Raw genomic sequence first — 24700 nt, forward strand, 5'->3', positions numbered from 1 at the left:
ACACTGTAGCCATCGTCGCTTCCAGACACAGGTCACAGCAGCACTTGCAGTGTAGGTCCTCTCCTGTTGAAGGTCAGGTATCAAGTGAGTGAACAGCTAGAAAATGGCAGTCACGTCCACGGAGGTGCGTACCGTCACCGCTGGCGTACATCATCATTGGCACCAGGGACCCATAGGGACCAATGTTAACCAATGCAGAATTGCGCCGCGGTCTTCGACCGCCCACCGCAACGGTGTACAACGCCGGTGCAGTTACCTCATATCCCCATGTCACACCTTCCAGGTCAGGCAGCCGCCATTTCAGGGGGCCACATGGGGTGGATAATAACTGTGTCACACCTATCTAGGCCGGGAATACAGATAGATACCCGCACATTGCGGATTAATAACGTTTCTGCAAATAACACATTGTGATACCTCAGTGTTGGATGACTTTCTGCTTGCTGTTCTCCTCCATAGGGCACGTCTGCTCGGGCAGGTGATGAGATGGCGGCATCCTCCGGTGTACATACCCCTGGTGGGCCTGTCGACAATGGAAGAGAGACACATCATAATCACATACAGACTTGATCATGCAACAATCCTGGAACTGAGTGCCCAGTTGGAGCCAGACCTGATGTCAGCTATCCGACATCCCACAGGGATTCCCCCTCTAGTGCAGGTCCTGTCTCTACTCCATATCCTGGCCAGTGGGTCTTTTCAAACAACAGTGGCCATGGCATCAGGGATGTCCCAGCCAATGTTCTTTAACGTGTTGTCCAGAGTGTTGTCTGCCCTGCTGAAACACATGCGCAGCTACATCGTTTTCCCTCAGGTGGAGGATTTGTCCACAGTGAAAGGTGACTTCTATGCCCTGGGACATATCCCCAACATCATTGGTGCCACTGATGGGACACATGTGGCATTTGCCCCCCCGCAGGAATGAACAGGTGTACAGAAACCGGAAGAGCTACCATTCGATGAATGTGCAGATAGTGTGTTTGGCAGACCAGTACATCTCCCATGTCAAATGCCAAGTATCCTGGCTCTGTGCATGATGCTTACATTTTGAGAAATAGCAGCATCCCTTATGTGATGGGGCACTTCCTGAGGCACCGTGTGTGGCTAATAGGTGAGGCCAAGATCCCAATACAGTTGACATAGGTGTCTGGGTATTGGGTTGTCCCTAAGGGTTAGTGTGTGTCTAACAGTTGTCCCTCAACATTTGCAGGTGACTCTGGTTACCCCAACCTGTCATGGCTACTGACACCAGTGAGGAATCCCAGGACAAGGGCAGAGGAACGCTACAATGAGGCACATGGGTGAACTAGTAGGATAATCGAACGCACCTTCGGCCTCTTGAAGGCCAAATTCCGGTGCCTCCATCTGACAGGTGGTTCCCTATACTACTCACCGAAGAAGGTGTGCCAGATAATTGTGGCATGCTGTATGCTGCACAACCTGGCTTTGCGACACCAGGTGCCTTTTCTGCAGGAGGATGAGCCAGAAGGTGGTCTTGTGGCAGCTGTGGAGCCTGTGGACAGTGAAGAAGAGGAGGCGGAAGAAGAGGATATCGACAACAGAAACAACATCATCATGCAATACTTCCAGTGAGACACAGGTAAGAAGCTGTCACTGCTTCCCACATCTCATACTATTGTTGGAGCTAGCATAAGTCTGTCATTTTCACTTAGTGTATGAACACTGACTTGTCACTTTGACCTTCCATTTCACAGATCTGGGTCCCACTTTGTGCCCTCTGCTATGTTTACTCCAGGCCTACAGCTATGTAACAATGGTATGTGCACAAGTACATTGACATTGCTATATTTCAGAGATGTTGCAATTACACATTAGTGAAAGCACAGACTGACTCCAGATTGTTTTGTGATTGAGGTGTGTTTATTCCTGTGCAAATAAGTGGAATGGGCTGGTGTGATGGTGGAGGTATGTCCATGGCAGTGTCCAGTCTATTTGTTTCACAGGTGCATTTTCCAAAGGGGCATAGGAAGTGGAGCAATGGCAGTTTAAGGATGGACAGGGTGACATTGTGGGACAGAAGGGTGACATTCAGGGGGGTCTTATTTCCTGGCGGGGATCTTGGCAATGTTCTCTGTCTTGTTCATGGATCTCAGGGACTGTTTGCGGGGTGGTTCTCCATCTGCAGGGGGTGGGGTGCTGGTGTCCTATTGTTCATGTGGCGGTGCCTCCTGTCCACTAGCGCCGGCGGAGGTGGAGGGCTTTACATCATCCAGGCTAGTGTCAGGGGCCCGTTGGTGTGCCACTGTGTCCCTCCTGGTGTTGAGAAGGTCTGCCAGCACCCCTGCAATGGTGACCAGGGTGTTGTTGATGGACTTCAAGTCCTCCCTGATCCCCAGGTAGTGTTCCTCCTGCAGCCGCTGGGTCTCCTGAAACTTGTCCAGTACCATGCCCATGGTCTCCTGGGAATGGTGGTAAGCTCCCATGATGTTGGAGAGTGCCTCGTGGAGAGTGGGTTCCCTGGGACTGTCCTCCCTCTGTTGCACAGCAGTCCTCCCAGCTTCCCTGTTATCCTGTGCCTCTGTCCCCTGAACCGTGTGCCCACTGCCACTGCCCCCAGGTGCCTGATTGTCCTGTGTTAGTGGGGTTGCCTGGGTTCCCTATAGTGGTGGACACACTGCTGATTGACATGTCCTGGGGACAGAGGGATGGGCCTGCTGGGTGGGTGCTGTGCTGGTGTTTCCTGAGGGGGAGGGTCTGTGGTGGTTTGTGACTGTGTCAGGGGAACCGACTGTCCCGAGGTCCCTGATGGGCCGGGCTGGTCATCTTGATCCAGGCATGCAGAGCTGCTGTCATCACTGTGGGTCTCTTCTTTGGGGGACTGGATATGTCTGGCACCTCCTGTCCGGTGACGTTGGGTATGGGTCCTGTTGGGGTGTAAATGCATAGTTATTGTATCTGGTTGTGCCATCTTGGGCAATGGGTGAGTGACCCTCTACTCCTGTGCTTGCATTATTGGCTTGGTCCTTGTGTGATTGGTGATTTTGGGGCATGAGTGAGTCTCTGTACTGGACATGCTTTGGTGATGGGTGTCCGTGCATTGGTGTTACATGCAGGGCTTGGTTTTGGGATGTGTTGGTTGTGTTAGTGGGGTATCTGTGGGTTGTTGGGGTGATGGGTGTGAGGGTAAGGGTGGGGGTATGTGATGGCATGCAGGTAGGGTGTGGGGGATAGAGGAGTAAAGATATGTCTTACCAGAGTCCAGGCCTCCTGCTACTCCTGCGAGGCCCTCAGGATGCATAATTGCCAAGACTTGCTCCTCCCATGTTGTTAGTTGTGGGGGAGGAAGTGGGGGTCCACCGCCAGTCCTCTGTACAGCAATCTGGTGTCTGGATACCACGGAATGCACCTTCCCCCGTAGGTCGTTCCACCTCTTCCTGATGTCATCCCGTGTTCTTGGATGCTATCCCACTGCGTTAACCCTGTCGACAATTCTGCGCCATAGCTCCATCTTCCATGCAATGGACGTCTGCTGCACCTGTGTTCCGAATAGCTGTGGCTCTACCTGGACGATTTCCTCCACCATGACCCTGAGCTCCTCCTCAGAGAACCTGGTGTGTCTTTGAGGTGACATGATGTGGTGTGGGTGATGTGTGAGATGGTGTCTGTTGTGATGTGTTAGGGGATGTGTTGGTGTGTGCTGTTTGAGGTGTGTGGATGTTGTGTAAATGATGGTGGTGTGTGCCTTTGGGTGCTGGTGTTGTGTTTGCTATTCTCTCTCTCAGCGTTTCCAAAAAATTGTTGTTGTAAGGGTTTGTGGGCAATGTGGGTGTGTGTTTTATAGTGTTGTGTGTGTGAGGGTGTGGTGTGTGTATGTGTATTAGGTGTGTGTATTTCGAATTGTCCAATGTGGGTGTGTTTTGTAAATGTGTGTGTATTTTGAGCGCAGCGGTGTGTACCGCCAATGGAATACTGCGGTTGAAAGACCGCCGCGTTGATTCGTGGGTCGTGATACTGTGGGCGTATTCCTGCTGGTGTGACGGTGTTGGTTTTGGTATCGCTAGTTTATCACTGACCTTTGGTGTGGCGGACTTGTGTGGGTGTCTGTATTGTGGCGGATTCCGAGTTGTGGGTCGTAATACCTGGAGCGGAATTCCGCAGCCGCAAAAGTATGTTGGCGGTCTTCTGCACGGCTGAAAGCAGGATTTACCGCCAGGGTTGTAATGAGGGCCTTAATATTCACACTTCTTAAATTATACTCTTTGTCTTGTAAGGTGAAATCACAGGTTTATACTAGACTATCTTATTCATACTGACAATACTGTATTGGCCACATTTCACAAAAATCCCATGGGTGGGTATTTTTTTGCAAGTGGAGGTCGAACTTTATTAATTTTTTGAAGGACCTTCGCCAAGACTGTTAGGTGACCATTGAAGGGACCATCTATTTTGTAGATGAGATAGACTAACTGAACTAGACCACTGAAGCAAAAATTAATTTAGTGTTTTTATAGAGGGAGACTATATTAGTAATTTTAGTCTCAGCCAGCATTCTTGAAGCGTACATCATAGTTATTTTTTTAATTGCACCAGACATCCATTAATCTTGTGTCATGGCATATTAACTGTTGGACCTGGCCCTTTTTGCAGGGTCATCCTAAAACGTTTTGCCTTCCTCCTCCTATTTTTATGACCTCTTTTTGTTGGCTCTAGGACTCTGGGCCTTTTATCACTATTGATCAGTACTAAATTGTATGTGCTCTTCCTCCTAAACGTGGTCTGATTGGCATACACCTGATTGGCCTATTTAATTCACCTGTAAGTCCCTTGTATAGTGGTATCCCTTATACCTGGGGTCTGTAAATTAAATGCTACTAGTGGGCCTGCAGAGCAGCTTGCACCACAGAAGTAGCCTTTTAAACCTGTCTGAGGCCTGCCACCGCAGGGCCTGCGCGCACAGTTTACTGCCACATTGGCTTGGCATCTAAATTTAGTTGCCAGGCCTGGAGCTCCCTTTTTACCACATATAAGGCACCACAGAGGTAGACCCTATGCAACTCTATGGGCAGGGTGCTGTGTAGGTAAGAGGTAGGATAAGTATCTTGTTGTGCGGCCTGTCCTACTTTGGTTTCTCACTGCTGTCAGTGATGCCTGTCTCATGGTAATGCATTGGGAATGCCTTTCATATGGTGAAGGGGTATTTTCTGATCTATGAGGGGTAGCGCAGGCGTGTTTGGTATGGTTGGAATGGTAGTGAGAAATGCTGCTTACTGATGTAAGTGGATTTTTTATTACCATTGTCGAAATACCACTTTTAGAAAGTGGGTATTTCTCTGTGCTTGTAACTCTGGTGCTTTAGCAGACTAACTCCAATCCACATCTGAGGTTGAGTGACAGCTCGGCTTTGTGCATACTTTTCAGACAGCCATCTCACAGTATGGGGGAAGGTGCAATAGGAGTACATTTGCAAACAAAGTGGTCTTCCTGGGCTGGGAAGGGTAGAGGTGGGGCACACTTACATTTGTATAAACTGTGTCCTGCCAGACACAAAGGGTTTGTTTACCCCATACTGATTCCTGGAGCCAATGTGAAGGAGAAGGAGCATTCCTGGAACTGACTAGAGCTGTTTGAAACCTTCTCCCCTCTTCTAGAAGATGGGTAAACTGAGTATAAGTACAGAGGTTGTTCCCCATGTTGAGAAAACAGAGAAGAAACAGACACCGATGGACTAGACACCAGATGCTGCTGAAAGGACCTGCCAGGAACTGCCACTGGACTACCCTGCTGATGTGCTGACGTGTGGCCTGCTAGGTCACAAGAATGACTGCCACCTTGTGCTTAAGACCTTTGTTCTGACCTGCCTGTCTGTACTCTGTTTGGGTGCCCCAGTGTACTCCAGGGGCTGGGTGGTGTGACCCCTTCCCCTGTGCTTTCTACGTATTAGCACAAGGTGTGTGCCCTATTCTTTTGCGAATGCAGAATGCAGAACACATGGAAAATGCAAAAACAAGGAGAAATAGAAGTATTTCTCCTTGTTGTACAATGTTAACGCCACAACTGGGGCAGCATTATCTTTTGGCACTGCCTCAGATTTACGTTTCCGTGTAAATCTGGGACAGTGTCAAAAAGCAATAGGTGTTGTATGGCTACGCCCACACCAACACCCATTGCACTCCCCTCTGCCACAGAAAACTGTGTTCGTCTGCCACAAAAAGTGACTTAATGATGGCTTGTAAATATGGCCCAAGGTACAGAGCCACCAGAGCATCACAAAAAGTGACACTCCGATGCTGCTAGGCACATGTAAATTTGCCCCTTAGGGGCACGTTTAAGAAAAGTGGCGCTGCACCCAGTGCAGCACCACTTTTTTGCACCCCTTAGCACCTCGCTACTGCCACCATGTGTGCGCCGTATTTAAAATACGATGCACCATGGCACAGGGTTGGGGGCAATAGCATCAACATTTTTGATGCTATTGATCTACTGTTCAGGGTCAGCGTCAAAATTATGCCTGTCGCAGGCATGGCACAATGCATGCATTGCGCCACTTTGTAAATCTGGTGCCACAATTTTGGCCTCACTTGGCCATATTAAAAAAATGATGCAAATGTGGCACAAGGAAGTGCTAGTCCATTTCAAATCTGGGCCTTGGTTTCATAAATCTTCAGCAAAGAATTAGCATGGTTGCCCACTAAAGATATCGCAAAATGGTTAATTTTGCAATTAAAATAGCTCATGACCGTGGCAGTCAAGGAAAAATACGATTTGAAATTCAAATGCAAGTCGTCACAATACAGTGCATTCGGAACTTGTGTACCGTTTGGACGGATACCATCTGTATGTCCTGTGCTAAAAGTGCTATATCCACTAAATGATACTCACCAATTCTGTTTACATAAAAGTAACATCGATATTAAAGAGTTACTGTAAATCTATTTCAATAATTGTTTATAATATAGCTTTATCCACTTAGAATTGGCTTACGAATATGACTGTGGAGACTGTGCAATCTGCTGTACATCATGGGTGGTCCTAAACAGCTCAGTCTATTCTATTTCACCACCACAGCATACAGATGCCTGAAGACCTTCATTCAGTGCTATGAAGCTTACAAAGCCCTCTTTTATCCCATTCACGCTTAATAACTCCAATAACATGAACACTGTCAAGAGAAGTACACATATCTATACATATGACATTAATCCTTTTTACATTTTATTTATCAGCGTTTTTATACAGTGCAGACAAGACCCATTACAACATCAACAGGCATAAACCACAAAATGACAGAATTTTATGACAAAATAGAATGGTGTTGTCGTACCCAATACTAACGGAATAAAACAGAGTTCATTTAAATGTTACCAGAAGTTAAATAATCAACAAAATAGGCAATATTTGAAGTGTATGATGATATTTTCAAATCGCAAAAGTAAAAGCGAAAAATAATAGAATTTACATTAATGGAAGCAGCATTAAAATAATCAATGAAGTTAAAATTAGTGGAAGAAATAGTGCTATTGATATGTACTGCCTAAACGTCTGGCCATTCATTCGTAGCCTCTCTATAGAAAGTAATGTGTGCTTCTTGAGGGACTGACTCATATTCCAGCTATAAAACGAAATTTGACCTGCAGCAAAAACACTGGTCAGTTCTATCTCGTTGCTGATTTATTCCTGTGATATCTTCTGTAGATGTTTCACTGCTGCATTTATAATGAAAATATTACAATAAGGGGGTCATTCCGACCCTGGCGGTCATGGACCGCTAGGGCTGGGGACCGCGGATGCACCGCCAACAGGCTGGCGGTGCATCCAGACCAATTCTGACCGCGGCGGTAAAGCCGCGGTCAGAAAAGGGAAACCAGCGGTTTCCCGCCGGTTTTCCCCTGGCCTGAGGAATCCTCCATGGCGGCGCTGCAGGACCAGAACCTGGCTGGTGGTAACGGGTGTCATGGGGCCCCTGGAAGGGGGTTTCCCGCTGGGCGGGCGGGCGGCCTTCTGGCACCCTTCGCCCAGCGGGAAACTCAGAATTACTGCGGCGGTCTTTTGACCGCGCAGCGGTATTCTGAGGGCGGGACTTTGGCGGGCGGCCTCCGCCGCCCGCCAAAGTCAGAATGACCCCCTAAGTGTTTGGAGTGTATCCCCCTCTGTAAATATTATCTCAGTCCTTGTCAATGGCAATATTACTGGGATATTTATTACATGTGATCCAAGCTAACGTAGTTGGCATTTAATAGATTCTACTGTGGTAAATAGTAGGTGTATACAAATTATTACAAACACTGCCTTTTTGTATTACTCATAGTGGGTCCCATGAAACATGAGGTCTCAGGTACTCTCAAATGTCAAACTTGTATTTATTGTGCGCTGCTTCAATTTTACCATTAATTGTGCCTACGTTGTAAAAGAGGAAGGGAAATAACAGAGGTTAAAGCAACACAGAAACTCTTTACGAGACTGGCAGGTCGACTGTTGGCCCACCAGACACAACAGTCTCCTTCCCGGCCCAATTACGATGTTTCCACTGGGCTGACTTGCGGAAACCTCCGTATTAGGAGTTTTCTTCCAGGCAGCCCAGTGGAAAAAGTGCAGAGGCATTTGTCTTTTGTTTCAAGGAGGTATGCAAGAGTAGTTATTGGTTAAGATAACATTCTATTCCTTAGGAAGCTCTTATAGACATTCTTGTACACCAGATTGCTGTTGAGTAGCTATCTTCTGACTTAAATTGTGTGTCCTAAATGTCATCCACAACTTATACCCCCTTTGATTTAAAAAAAGAAATCTACACTTAGTGGGATACGATGCCTGTAAAGAATATTTAGAACAAAATATTTAGGTCATGCCATTTTTACACATGTTTATTGTGACATGTAAACAAGAGATCCCATATTGAGGTCAGTCTTTCACTTTCCTTTTCTGGCAAAAACACCTACTGTGTAAGTTTCAAGGACTTTTACTTATGTAGACTAAGGCTGCCGGATCTCAGCATGAACTGAGGACAATCTTGATGATCAAGTGGAGAGCCGAGGCCTGGTAGATTCTAAAATATGACTTTCCACTTTATTCAAGTTATGGTTTCTATGGTGACCTAATTGAAAGACACAATCTGTTCTTCAAATGTGATTCTCTGCTACACAAGCGTCCTTAGCCCCTTGCCTAATACTCTTTGTCATATTCTTCCTTTCATCTAGATATAAAAAGTTAAAAGCAGACACATTCAACAATTAAGGGATTCAAAAAGGCCCTACGTGCTAATGAGTTATTTCTTCAATATGTCAATTATTGTACCCCATTGGCACTTCTATTATACTTAGATACATTTATTTTGATACTGGGAATTAAGAGGAGAATCATCAGACATATTGGCTGAACATAAAGGGGTCATATTTACATGAAAGTGATACTTCGGTCCCGATGTGCCACTTTTCTTGTGCTGCCCCTGCCCCATCTAACGACACCATAGTTACTGCATATTTACAATACAGCATACCATGACGGTCGTTGGGACAATAGTGTCAACATTTTTTACACTATTTTGGTACTTTGCTGCACTAGCATAAACATTTTTTACGCTAGTGCAGCAAAGCACAGGGAGGCCCATTGATTAAAATGGGTGCGTTATTTTAACGCCTGCTCTGAGCACGCATTAAGAATTATGGAAATAATTGTGAAATGCTGTAAATTTCACAGCACCATTTGTTCGGGCTTCCCTGCGTGGGAACGCTCCTTTGCATACATTATGCCTGTTGCAGACATAATGTAGCACAAGAGGTTGCAAAGTGGTGCTTTGGAAGCATTGCACAACTTTGTAATAAGGGTGTGAGGGAAAAGCCACCTTAGCGCACCTTTGCATAAAAAGAAATGACACTATGGCAGAGCAAGGTGGTGCTAGGGGCTTGTAAAAATGCCCCATAGTATCCTTATGTAACATTTTGTTAGGAATGAGTATTACAAGCTTGCAGGTAAGTCTTGGTATTGATGTCAGAGGAAACAGTAATATTATTGTGTTCATTCTAGTCCAATATGGCAGATTTCCTGCGGGTTCAGATTTAGGTTTCTCAACCAAAGAGTGAGACCCACACGGGAACTTCTACATTAGAGGTGGCAGACCTGTAACCTACTGTCTTGAAGGTAATATTTTAACAACTCTCATATATTTCTTACAGAGCTTCATCATTTAAAGTGATATCTATGACCAAGTAGGTTTCTGCTAAATAACAGAATTGCCTCTAGCATGCTAGAGTATTCTTCCTGTCCTGCCCTCTCCTTACTATTTCTCTTAATTCTGGATAATAGTACTTATTAATTCTATAAAGTAGACATATTTTTGGCTCTTAGTAGTCAAGAGATTAGCTGCTAGCTTCCACCATAATATTAACAGATCATCAGTCTCTGGCACATTTGCTATTCGTGTGATAAGCCAATATTTGACCTCACTCTACATTGGAAAATGTAGTTACCCTCAATTCTTTCAGTCTGATTTTATCATAACAGTGCACAGGTTAAAGACAATGTGTACACGCCAACCTTATTTGCACAGGAAAATGCCACTTTTTCCATAGTCACCCCCATTTTTTCTTTGCTAGATTATGTTGCTGAATTTTAGATTCTGCTATCCGGTGCCTGATGCATATTCTATGACCCCAAAAACATGTCAAAATTGGCTCCGCTATTGATAGGCATATTTCATTTATCTATAAGTTCCCCATGTAGGGTACAAAACTGTACCTACGTTTTGTAAGTTAAATGTCACTAGCAGGCTGCAGCATATATTTTTCCATCATCAAAGTGACAATCCAAAGCATGTCACAAGGCCTATCCCTGAAGCCTGAGTGTGCAGTACTGCAAATTCATCCTGGGGAAATGGCAAAATAAACCTCTCACAGGGTTAAACCTTCCTCTTTAATAATTATAAGTTACTCCTAAGTTAGGTTGCATGGTTTTTCAAAAGAAGGCCAAGGACTTGTTATGTTTTACATGTCCTTGGAGTGAAACACCTAAGAAGACGTTTTTCACTGTGAGAAGTCTGGCTTTCCAGTAGGTAAGCACTGGGTTACATTATAGAAGTTTATAATGCTTAACTTAAGTTTCAGAGTAGCTAGAAAATTATACAAGGACTCATTTTATTATTAGTAATTTAAAATCCATCTTAATGTCAAGTTAGATTTTATATTACTGTTTTGAAAATTACACTTTTAGGAAGTTGCAATTTTACTGCCTAAGCCAAACTTGTCTTTCTGCCAGTGTTCACTGTCACCTGTATTTTGATGCCTCCTCTGTGGTGAGGTGTGGATTTCTCCCAAATAGTGGATAAAAGGGCATGGATGTGGTAAGGTATGTTTCCTACATCCCTGTAGGTTGTGCCATGTTCCTTTCTGAGCTGCCAAGAATGCCTCCTTATCACTGGCAGATGTAGCTCACACCTTGGCCTTCCCCCCTGCTTTTGCCTTCATAGGCAGCTTGTCCCTAAGTCCTGTGGGAGGGAGATCACCCAAGAACAGGTTTTCAGTGACCAAAAGGGAGAGTTTGCCCTTTATCATAGCCACTCTCTGGATGGGTTCAGAGGGCTCAGTACAGTTGAAGAAATGTTCTGTCATGTTGGTTTATAGCTAACTCTGTTTTTAATTTTATTATTTTAATTTAATTTAAATTAAGCAAATTTCGGCCTGATTATTTATTTTTCTTGTTCAGAAGCCTAACACTATATCTGACCAATAAATTTGTTTAGTTCTATATTTAAATTATTTAAATTATTGGAATTGCATGTATTGCATTAAATTAAGTGGTAACTACCTATCCCTAGGGCTAACTCTAAACTGTATCATAAACTTTATTCTAATTGTATTAATTGTATTATAATTACATTATAATGATATAAATAGATTTAAACAAATTACATTAATTCAAATTTCCTGTTATGGAATGGGATACTCTCAACCAAAACATAATGTCAACCTTAACTCACACAAATACTTTAACTTCAGTAATTTGTGATGAACTTTTGTGTATTTTTTTTTACATTGAAAATTTGATCCCTGTTAGACCTGGCATCCTTCTAGTGGCTTTCCCCCTAACTTTGTTCAGACCCTCTGTTTTTCTAACTTCATTTTGCTAGCCTTAATCACTCTGCACACTTTACAACTGCTAACCAGGGCTAGGGGCTTTGTGCATTTCATCTAGACAGCTACACACAATAGGGAACTTAGGTGTGCCTTGATGGGCGAGCACAGGAGGGATGGGAGATGGGAGGAGCTGGACACAACCCACTTACACTTGAATAGGGTGGGCTGTGCCTCCACACAAAGGGCTGCATAACACCTATAGTTAGCCTACAGCCAGGGCAAAGAAGGCAGGGTACCTATGCACTTCAAAGACATGCCTCTGGCAGCTTCTCCTTACATCAAAGACACAAATGGGTATAAAAAATGGATCTCACACAACAGCTCTTCAGTACAATTCTAGAATTGTTGATGCTGTGCCAGAAAAAAGTTGAGCTCCTGAAAGGACTGCCACTCTGCTAAACTGCTGCTCTGAAGGACTGATGCACTGCTGCCCTCTTGCTTAGGTGAAAAAGACTGGACATACATCTGCTGAACCCGGGACCACCGGAGTGACTCCAAGGGCTAGTTGGTTGGTCTCCTGACTTTATCCTCAATGACAGAAGGTTCAAGCAACTGTGAACCCAGCACCTAGACTCTGTCATCTTTGAGTCTACCCAGCTCTGAACCCTTGGAAGTGGACCCAAGGAGCTATACTAGCCTGTGTGGCACCAGCAGAACCACCACATCTCCTCTGATGTGTAGCGCAACCCCAAGCAGAACTGACGCTTCGTTGTTGCTGCATGAATTGGACTGTTGCAAAGACTTGCATCTCCCTCACAGCCCGCATCTCCCTCAGAACTGACACTGCATGATCCATCCTCAACAGAGGCCCTCACATCCCTTGTCGGCGATGCCAGACATCACATTGCAGCGTTGTCTCTCCTCTCAACTGACACATTGCCCTGACTGCATAACACATCCTTGATGTTAGACTTTGTATTGCAAGCCTTCATCAATGGGATCCTCAAGGAGAACGCAGGGCCCACTCTGGTCTGACCAGTTATTCACAGTTGGCACTCTGTGCTTTTAGTGCTATTTTCACTGAGATCTTTAAAATTGCACATATCAGGATTCTACTGAATAGATGTTTGTTGTTTTGGTTTTGTTTTATTTATTAAACATAACTTTATTTTTCTAACTTGGGGCAGGATCCTTTTTTTGTGCGTTTCTTTCTTTATTACTGCTCGAATTGTTGCATTAATACTTTACACATTCCATTTAAGTTAAGCCTGACTGCTCTGTGCCAGTCTACTAGAGGATTGAGCATAGGTCAATTTAGGGTTGGCTTGCGGCTCACCCAACAAGGATTGTGGTTGCTGCTTGACCAGGGCTCACACCCCAGCCATCCAACAACCCAATATTAGTTAAATATGGGACCCTTACCTTCAATCATTATCTCAATCCTAAACAGTAGTAAGGGTTTTCTTATATTATTATTTTTTTAACTTGAAAGCCATCATTTTTACTGTACCAATATTTATTTATTAGGATGAAATATTTTTATACATATTTTACTTTACTGTGCAAAACATGCAAACATTATATGAAACACTGAAAAAACTAATCAGAAACCCATTCCTCTATGTGAAAGGAAGCGTAAATATTTTTTCAGGGCATGCAGTAGTCCTACGGACCACTGCCTACTCTGAAAAAATGAAAAGAAAACTTTTTAGTTTTTTTATTTGAAATGCATCCCGTTTTCCTTTAAGAAAAATGTTTTTTTTTTTTTTTTTTTTTAAACGCTTTATTTAAAAGTAGTCACAGATATGGTTGCCTGCTGTCTCCAGCAGGTCACCATCCCTGTGAGCATGGCCATTCCCAATAGGGTTGCAAATTCAAACTACCTCATGAATATTGATGAGGTAGGTTTTTGCAACCCCTTTGGGATTTGCTAAATGTGTGTGAGATGCATTTGTACCTTTCATTTTGTGAGTCTATTATTGTGACAAAGTGGCAAAGTCACAAATGGAGAGTTGCAAGTGGTTAGAAGGAATTGTGCCACAGCTTAATGAAGTGAGGTTGGTTTCTAAAAGATGTTTAGAGTTATTACATTGCTTGTCTCTTTGCATTTAATATGATTTCTGACCTCCAGTGACCGCAGTAATGTGAATATTTTTTCTTCTGTGATTATGGGTACAACTGGCCATATTAGCAAACCAAACATTTTTTACTTTTTTTTAATACAATTTAGAATTTGCCCATATCTGCTGGAGTTTTCACACTGTTTAATACGTAGACACTGGGGGGAATATTTATCAGTCCTGCATGCACCCTACATGCATTGCTTATGGCCTCACCTATGACATCTCTCATGACATGTTCTATGGCATCAAAACACATCTGTTCCTAATAGACTATAGGTGTGTGGCAGTATTAAGCACTTTATAAATGTTTGTATTGAAGACTCAGGGCCCTGTTTAGAACTTGGCTGAGAGGTTACTCCATCACAACGGTGACGAATGTCCTGTCCGCCGAAATCCAAATCCCATTATATCTAATGGGATTTAGATTTCTATGGACTTGCCATCTGTTACCCTTGTGAAGGAGTGACACATCGCCATGATCTTAATCAGACCCTAAGTGTGCAGGGAACAACTGACTTGCGTTGATTATGTTCCACACACATTTTTTGGTTCTGCAGAGAAAAGTTTTCAGATTCTGTGTAGTAGATACTAAGGGCCTGTTTTAAGGAAAGTGGCGCTGCAGCCAGTACACCACCGCTTTCCTTATGGACCTTAGTGCCCCCCTAATGCCACCACGCGTGTGTCGTATCTAAGATATAGCGTGCTAGACCTGACAGCCTTAGGGTGGTCACCCTCAAGTTTTTGCCTGCCTCCCTCCACTTTTTGACACTATTTTTGCTGGTTTTAGGACTCTGCGCACTTTACCACCGCTAACCAGTGCGAACGTCCGTATGCTCTCTCCCTTAAAACATGGTGCCATTGGCTCATACCCAATTGGGTTATCTAATTTACTTATACGTCCCTAGTAAAGTGCACTATATATGCCCAGGGCCTGTAGATTAAATGATACGAGTGGACCTGCAGCACTGATTGTGCCACCCACATAAGTAGCCCCTTAACCATGTCTCAGGCATGCCATTGCAAAGCCTGTGTGTGCAGTTTCACTGTCAATTCGACTTGGCTTTTAAAAGTACTTGCCAAGCCTTAAATTTCCCTTTTTCTACATATAAGTCACACCTAAGGTCGGCCCTAGGCAACCCATAGAGCAGAGTGCAATGTAAGTAAAAGGCGGGACATGAACATATGTGTCACCCCTAAGTCAGGCCCTAGGTAACCCATAGGGCAGAGTGCAATGTAAGTAAAAGGCAGGACATGAACATATGTGTGCTATAAGTCCTGGTAGTGTAAAACTCCTAAATTCATTTTACACTGCTGTGAGGCCTGCTCCATTCATAGGCTAGCACTAAGGCTACCCTCATAAACTGGGGTGGTTGTGGGGTTGGGGGTAATTGCAGTAATTTTTAGGGGTGGGGGGCCAGGTGGGACGTATGCTGGAACCATGCATGCTGATCACTAATGCCTTTACCAGGAATGCCTTTACAACGAAAAATCGTTGTTAAGGCATTCATTGTAAAGGCATTAGTGATAACAACGAGGTTGTTGTTCCGACCTCGTTGTTCAGGCATAGGTGGTGGAACATATAACCGTCAAAGAACAGTGGCCTGCCCTCACACAATGGACTGCCTAACCCCCTGCTGGGACCCTGGCAGACAGGATGGAACTGGAAGGTGACCTTGTGCACTCCTAAGCCACTCTTTGAAGTCTCCCCCACTTCAAAGGCACATCAGGGGATATATACTGGGTCCTGACCCCACCAACTAAGACACTTCTTGACAAGATACTTCCTGGGAAAGAAACTCTGAACAAGAACCTGCAACCTGCCAAGGGTAGCTGCCTGGCTGACCAAAGGACTTACCTGGGCTGCTGTGCTGTAAAGAACTGCTGCCTTGCTGTTGCCCTGCTGCCTTGCTGGCCTCTGGCTCTGCTGAGAAGTGCTCTCCAAGGGCTTAAATTGAGCTTGCCTCCTGTTTCCTGAAGTTTCAGGGCCAAAAAGATTTCATCCCTGCAAAGAACTCCTTGTGTGGCAAAAAATGGACGCACAGCCTGCCGAAAATGATGCAGAGTGTGCTTAGCGGGGAAAGAGTTGCTACATCGCCTAACGAGAACGACGCAGCCCAGCTCCTCGAGTGGAGATCGATGCAGCCCAGAAGCTGCGACTGGAACTTCAATGCACAGCCCAATGGATTGCCACATCGCTGAGCTGGAACGACACAGCCCGACTTCCTGTGAGAGGAATCGATGCAGCGCCTGCAGTGTGACAGAAATTTCCCTGCATCACCCATTGGATAGACGCAGCTCCTGTCACTTTGTCCTGCACGCCCAGGATTACTCCGCATCATCACCAGGGCATCCAAATACCCAGCAACCTGAAGAGAATCCAAGTCTATGTGCCAGAAATCGATGCAAAGCCCTTGCTGCGTGGAAAAACATCGACACATCATCTGTGCACGCCTGGACAAACCGACGCACACCTTCCTGTTTTCCACGCATCTCCTACTCTGCGGTCCAGTGCGCATAATTTAGACGCAAACCAGGTACTTTGCGCTCGCAAGAGAACATTGTTGTTTTTAAGAACTAAAGACTCTATTTATCCATACAAAAGTGTATTTCTCAAATCTTGATCATTTTGACCTTAATCTACTGTGTGGTTTATTTTTGTAGTATTCCACTGTGTTACTGCATTGTGTATTGCACAAATACTTTACACATTGTCTTCTAAGTTAAGACGGACTGCTCAGTGCAAAGCTACCAGAGTGTGGGCACAGAATGGTTTGGATTGAGTGTGACTTACCCTGACTTGAGTGAGGGTCCTTGTTTGGATAGAGGGTAACCTGACTGCCAACCAAAGACCCCATTTCTAACAAAGTGCACCATGTCTGTAGTTAGGGAAACTGGTGTCAACATTTTTGATGCTAGTTCTGAGCTTATCAAGACTAGCGTCAAAAATGTTGACCCTAATCCTGAGAAGCCCATTGAGGCCCATTGAAAACAATGGTGCACCTCCTTTTAACACAGGCTCTTAGCAGGCATTAAAAGTGCCAAAAAAAGGCACAAAGAAATCTTTTTGATTTATTTGTGCCATTCCTTTGGCCCCCACTAATAGGGGAATGTCCCCTTTACACACATTATACCTGGCGCAGGCACAATGTAATGCAAAAGGTTGCAAAGTGGCCCAGTTATTTTGGCCTCATTGGGCCACATTAGTGACATAAAAAATGAAATGATGCTAATGTGGCACAAGGAGGCGCTAAGGGCTCTCAAATCAGCCCATAACTTTTGCAAGCGGCCTTGAGTTATTTGACAGAATCATGGCAGCATGCCAATTGCTACACAATTTAAAAGACTGTGTGCACCATGTATTAACCTCTGTACATGTGCTTGTTTTGCTTGAGGTGATAGACTATCTGTAAAGATTTCACAACAGTATAAAGAGTGCAGATAGTAGGATGTTTAGCACCTACGGTTCTTGGTTATTTTTAGAAGATAGTGTCCTTTTTGAGAACTGTTACATAGAGTGTACACTGTTCTTGGTAACTACGTTGTAATACTCCGTGGAATGATTCATATGAAAGTTTGTCTTTATGCAAATAGTGTGGTATAAAGTAAACAATCTTCATAGAGTAAACAATGTTTATAGTACCCACATCTTTGCTGATATCAGCTTTATTTCTCACTGTAGGTTAGGTAACTTTAAAGGATTTGATAAAGATGAATGGTCTCGATTGTAGGGCATTAAGGTTTGAACAGACGTGAGTATCTAGGCTTTGTCTGAACAGTTGTATACATATTTAACACCTTGTGCTATTAGGGTTTCCCCTTTACCTGTGGTTGATTCTTAGGCCCATATTATTACTTTTTTAGAGCCGCATTTGCATCATTGTTTGATGCAAAAGCGGCGCAAACTCACAAAATACAATTGTATTTTGTAAATTTGCCCCGCTTTTGCATCAAAAAGCGGTGTAAATGCGGCACTAAAAAGTAAAAATATGGGCCTTAGTGTGCACTAGGCTACCCTTGAAGAGTATGACAAAAGGTCAGTATTGCTATACCTAAGGTAGTTGTATCTGTGATGTCATTAATGATACATCATATTATTCTGAGCTATTTTGTACTTACTTCCAGGCCTCTAATGCCAGACTAGTTTATAGAGTGCAGATTGATGATGTCATCAGTGATTTCATCAATCAGGTCTTTTGAAATGTCATCAGTGATGTGCTCAATTATGACATTTGAGATGTTATAAGTGATGTCATACATGATGTTATAGAACATGTTATAAATGATGTAACATGTGAGGTCAGAAGCAGTGCATGGCGGGCGTAAGTTATAGTTAACGGTCCTAAATATAACTGGTGAATTTCTGTGTCTGTTTGAGTTCAAAATGTTAATGCTGTCACTGCCATATTCAACTGTAACGTCACTTTAATCTTTGTTTCTCAGATAGATAGATAGATAGATAGATAGATAGATAGATAGATAGATAGATAGACATATAGATAGATAGATAGATAGATAAATAGACAGATAACCCCTTAGTGCCCTCCTAACGCCACCATGTGTGTGCCATATAATACTACGCATTATGGTGGTAATCAGGGGTACTAGTGTGATCATTTTTTACACTAGCTTTGCAGGATTAGCGTCAAAAATGTTGATGCTAATGCTGGAAACCACCCAGAGGAACATTGAAAACAAAGGGAGCCTCCCTTTAACGCCTGCTCTTAGCAGGTGTTAAAAATGCTGATAAAAATGACGCTAAGAAATCTCTTAGATTTTCTGTGCCATTTTTTCACCCCCCCCCTAGTGCCAGAATGCCCCACCTTGCATACAATATGCCTGGTGCAGGTATAATGTGGTACAAGGGGTTACATAGCCGCACAATACAAACATTGCACCATTTTGTAAATATGGCCCTGCATTTTTGGTCATCCAATGCCACATTAGTTTAAAAAAGTTTACACTAATTTTGCATTAGAATGGCACTAGGCCCTCTTAGATCTGGGCCAAAGTTTCTAAGAGAATTAACATGGGAAAAGGACATTTTGGGGTCCCTGTTTTCTTTGTCCTCACTTAATGGATCAGTGTGAAACTTTCCATAGAGGAGCTGATGTAGATTAACCTGTGGTGGGAAAGTTTTGTGCAGGTATTTCAAATGCCACCAAAGTTATTAGCAAAACAAAAAAATGTCTTCCCATTGAAACTTTACCATAACAATAACTATACAGTGTAGACCGCCATTGTGAAATGTGAAATATATGTGTGTGTGTGTGTGTATATATATATATATATATATTTAAATAGATATATATAGATATATACATATATCAACTTTCCTTTGTGGTTCTAAAAATTCTGGACCCATGTAATTTACTTTGCCACAGCAGTACGATTTTAGTATCAAAAGACCGATAATGACTAGTACACTAAGCATGAGCATTTTCGCTCAATTCCAGCAGCGTTTTCACCGCGAAATCGCCATTTTCGTCCTGCACTCGTGGCTCCCATTTTATTCACGGCAGCCATTTTTAAAAGTTGCCCTCACATAGGCTTATAATACAGTCAGATTTGATTCCAAGGACACGTACACCTTGATTGACTTTTCTCTGACCTGGGCAAGCTGGAACCATTGCCTCAGGCCAAACCTGTTTGGTCAGTCCCTCTCCCAGTGGCCGAATCAGATAGCATCAAGGCACACCATGCCATAAAACCCTTATTATCGCTCACACACCCTGCCTAATCTTGCTCACACCTGCACCTGCTCTTTTCTTCTTCTTACTTTACGAGGGGGAGGTGCCCGTTTTTATTGGGGGTCCACACTTATCTGATGTAAAATACTAGGCCTTGCCGGGTAATTTATTATGGGTTGGATGACATGAAATATGAGGTTTCATCATGACACTGTTTTTCCTTTGTAGTGAAAACATGTGAATGACCAACCAAAATGTCAAGAATGTTTGCCTGAAGCTTAAAAAACTGTATATAAGGAAACCTGACTTTGCATTTAAACACAGTCTCCTGAGAACATACAAACCGTGCTGTTGTACTTCCAGGACGCTTGTCACTTGGTTGCAGCCAAATAAATTTGATACTTGACTTCACCTAGAAGACTCTGAGTTTCTGTGGTCTGAATCAGGAAAGTACCCGAGGTCTTTGGGTGTACCCTGGCACCACTGGGTTACCGGATCAGTACCGGTTCTGAAAAACCCAGTACCTCAGTTGGCGCCCAATGTGGGGCGATACCAGCGGTACCGGTCCAAGCGTGAGGTCCGTGAGGAGCTTCGTGTGAAAATTATGGAGGAAGGCCGCCACTTCATCGACCCCTGCATGTCGACGTGGTCCGAAAGTCTTTTCTGCGAGGTTCCCCGCTTCCCGACGGCTACGAAGGACTGCTGCCCTGGCTATCGCCCTGATTTGGACCCTTGATGTTTGGTAGAGCGAAACGATAAGACGAGTCTTCTGGTGACGTCATCGATATTTTCAGTTAAGTATAAGTGGAGCGTCTCCCAGTCCTTAGTTGGACACTTGGTTTGGTCCTTAGTTGGACATTTGGTTTGGTATCCCTTCGGGATCACTTTGATTTGGAACTTGCAAGTACCAAAGCCGAAGGACTCGTGTATTCACGAGACTATCGTAAACGATAATCCTTTGAAGTTTGAAGCTAGACTAGTGAGCGAAGATGCCTGGTCTTAGCAGACTTGGAAATTTGTTTTGTCTTGGTTGTAAAAGGGACTCCCGGTTGGAGGACTCATGTCCGGTTCCTCCGATTGGAACTCCAACCTATGAACTATATGTGAAGCACGGAGTGGGCCCCATCACGTTTAATAAAGTATGGGTCCGCTATTCTTGGAAATAAATGTCTGTGAGGCTGTTTTTGCAGTTTTTTGGAACACTATTGAGAAAAGTTTTCTTTTCTCTTGTAAATATGACTTACAACTAGGATCTGCAAACGGTTCTGTAAGTAAATTGCGACGGCGCTATTTATGAAAAATGGCTAAAGCGCGCTGTATTGTGTGTCCTGAGTGTTTTCTGTTTATATCTCAAATGAGCTCAATGTGTGTTTGTGGGTCTTCTTGATGTTTTCAGTTTGTTAAGTAAAATGTTGGTTAATTAATATTAAGTAGAAACTTAGAAAAAATCCAGAAATGAACCATGTGATGTGCTAACATAGCTATATGTTGCTCTTTAATTTATAGAATGAGCAATTGTGCACATATACAAAACTGACGTTAAATGCTTAATAAATTAGAAAACACATTCAATAGATATAAATAGGGCCCCCAAAAAAAAAACGAAATTATCTATTTTTGCAAAAAAATAAATAAATTTACAGCATTTTTCTTAGATGCATTGTATTAGATGTTCACAGGCAAACTTTTCAGCTGCAGTATATTTGATAGGAATGTTCAATTCAGCCAGCACTTTCCCAGTTAAACACGGGTGGAATTTTGCATAACCTTCCTTTTAAATGAAAGTGGCGCAAAAATGTGACGCATTTCAAGTTAGGCTTATGCGCTTAGGCTTGTGAGTTAATGTATCCCAAATAATAGGCAAGGGATGCAGCTTGCTTTTATATGTGGAATTATCACAAAAAAAAGAATAATTGGTTTAAAAAAAAAAAAAAAAAATTATTAATTATGGAAAAATTAATTAAAAAATAAGTGCCTTTCAAAATCGTTTTTTAATATTTATAAAGCTTAATACCTATACTATGACCTCCTAGCATTAAAATTTAATTTAAGTTATGTTGCACCGCTAAAATGACATTTGTATGTGCAATTTTCCCTTGGCGCAGGAGCAAACAAGCTTATTTCTATAAAGTATAAGTTAATATTTTCAATGGCTGACTCATGGATTGTGTAATAGACATTCTGGTAATGCATATTATGCAAGAAAATTGTAGGATATTGATTTTTAATGCCTAAAATATCAAAGTCGATTTTGGGCAAAAGCACTGTTTAAACTGCATTTTCTTTCATTCAGAGTACTTTTTAAAGTGTCTCAGGCTTCAGTAAATGCATACATTTAGGTTTGATATATATTTGCAGGTTGTGCCTTCTTATGATTCAATGAGTCAATGTGCCAGTACAAAGGCTTGTTTTAATATCGAGGTTGAAGGTTCTAACTTCAGCTGGGCCTACTGAGACGTTCATTCATTCGAGGTTGATGAAATATGTACCATTGCATGGGATTGCAACAAGCATTTATTCTAACAACTGGTATGTGTGTTATTAAGGTTTGTGAATTATTCACAGTAAATGTAGTTTAGTAATCTGGAAATAGAGATAATTTTTTTGAGCACCTAAAAAGGATTTTTTTTTTTTTTAAATAGAGTGAATTATTGCAGGTTAGAAGGAAAACAGGAAGGCCTACTGTCTTTGACAGATTCAGAGTGGCAGAAGCTAGGAGAGCTACAGAGGCTGGCTCAAGTCAGGCTGCTGAGATGCTATCTTTAGTTTTCCCATAAACAATGGAGGAGGCTGTCATGTTGACACTTGTGACCTTTTAAATTAGGGCCTTGTCTCTGTGAAATGCAGAATGACCCTACAAGCCTCTAAAAGTGGGATTTCTGGTTTCTCCAGAAGAACATCAATACAATTAAAGAACTTAATTCCAAAGGGAAAATATAAAAAAAAGGGGTTTCTTCGAAAGTCCCAACATCATGTTAAATGCTCTGCAGAACTGATACATTTGTGTCTCCTCTCTAAAATAATAAAATGATGCCTGCTAGTTGCTTTTATTAGACAGAAAACAAAGTGTTGCATTAAGTCTTAGACAGAAAATAAGATGCAGCCCTTTTCTAAAATTTTGAATTTTGAAGGCTACATGCCTTAATGAGAACGATTTACCAATTAAGACTTATTTTTCACAGTGGAAATTGTAGGTGCCAAATTAATATGGAGTGTCAGTGTAACAATTTTTACATTTAGAAAGGTAAAACTAAGGTGGCTTGATGTTGCGAAGTAACTGACAAGAGGGTAACAGTTAAGTAATGGAAATTTATTTTCATGTATTTGGTCCTATCATGAATTGTTCTTGCTGGTCCTGTATGTTAGAAGAGAAACAGTAAAGTTATATTTGACAGCAGATTTCCATTGCCTGGTGATCTACTGTCAAAAGGAGGGTAAGGATTTTAAACCTGACAAATTAAACAGGCCCAAATATTGGGTTTTGGGCTGCAGATTTATAGTGCATAAAGTACATGACATGGTGTTGTGTGTCACCGCTTATTCACACATGCTATTGTTTTGTCTATGCTTTTTGTGCTTGATACACAGCAAGTATATCTGATAGCTTGACGTTTTGTGCGTTTTTATTATTTTTTATTTGTTTTTTTTGCATGTTTGTTGCTGCTTTTGATACTATTACAAGCTCCCCTGTATTGTGAGGGGATGGTCATGACGATGCCCATCGCTACGCAACAGTTGGTTGAACTTGTTCTGGTTACTAAATTCCACAGATAATGATATTTCATGCTGTGAACATAAGAGACAACACTTCACCAGTGCATGTCTATTTGGCTATAATGGTATTGAAGGAAAATAAAAAGAGATATACAGGATCAAAGTGTGTCACCTGCAGTTAGTCACGTTACTGCCCCTTCCCTTAAAGGAACAGGCAGCCCTACATTTATGTAGCCTTGATTGGACCTAAGGATGAAATTATAGATCTGTGACTCAAGGTGGCCTAATTTCTATATTACATTAGTTAAAGATGTTCTGTTTCCTAAGTAGCATATGGCTTTTATTCCTTAAAAGAAAACCAGGTTTTCATTTTTTCCTGAAGAAGGAACTGAAACATTAGCTAGGAGTACCGTATATGGTGTAGTCACCAACGGTAAAGTTAAAATTTGTGTAACTTTGGCCTTTGTGTATCACCCGTACTCTCGGTGTTGTGTCACATGCCTGACTATCATCCAAATATTTTTTTTTGTTCTTCCTATAGATTTTTTCTTTTGTTACTTCCCCTGACCAATGTCGCATCATGCTTAGTTATTGAGATTTTAGCTATGTCCTAGCCCCATTTCTCTTTTTCAAATTCCTTTCACCAGTCAGACCTTTTTATTATTATTGATGTATTGTTCAGGTTCACATTTCCAGACTGCAGTGATGTACCAGGGACCCCCATGTTATGTATAATTCCCTTTGGTATGACCAGACTGGTTTTCAAGAATTTGCCTTAGGCCTGCTTCAATGTTTTCCAGCCTGACTGTCAGGGTAGCAATAGACTGGTTAACTGACTCAATATTATAGTAAGACAAGTTTTCCATCTCAATAGGAGATATCTCATGTTTACCTTTTTGAACATGACGAATTTTCAATGTCTATTTTAATTTGGTTTTCGGTTCCCTTCTGTTCCTGCTACTTTAATTTTTGGTGGGATCAGATGTGTCCTAATCATGCAAATATCAGGACCCTCTAGTTCTTGTCTTTTTGTTTGCACATTTGACTATTAGCCTGTGTATTGCATAGTGCACCTGATGCACAGTTTTTAAAGGAAGGTTTCTACATGTCCCTGATAATCGGTATCATGTGATTTCTCTATTGAGATGTTCTA

Source organism: Pleurodeles waltl, chromosome 2_1 (genome assembly GCF_031143425.1).
Source record: "Pleurodeles waltl isolate 20211129_DDA chromosome 2_1, aPleWal1.hap1.20221129, whole genome shotgun sequence".
Lineage (NCBI taxonomy): Eukaryota > Metazoa > Chordata > Amphibia > Caudata > Salamandridae > Pleurodeles > Pleurodeles waltl.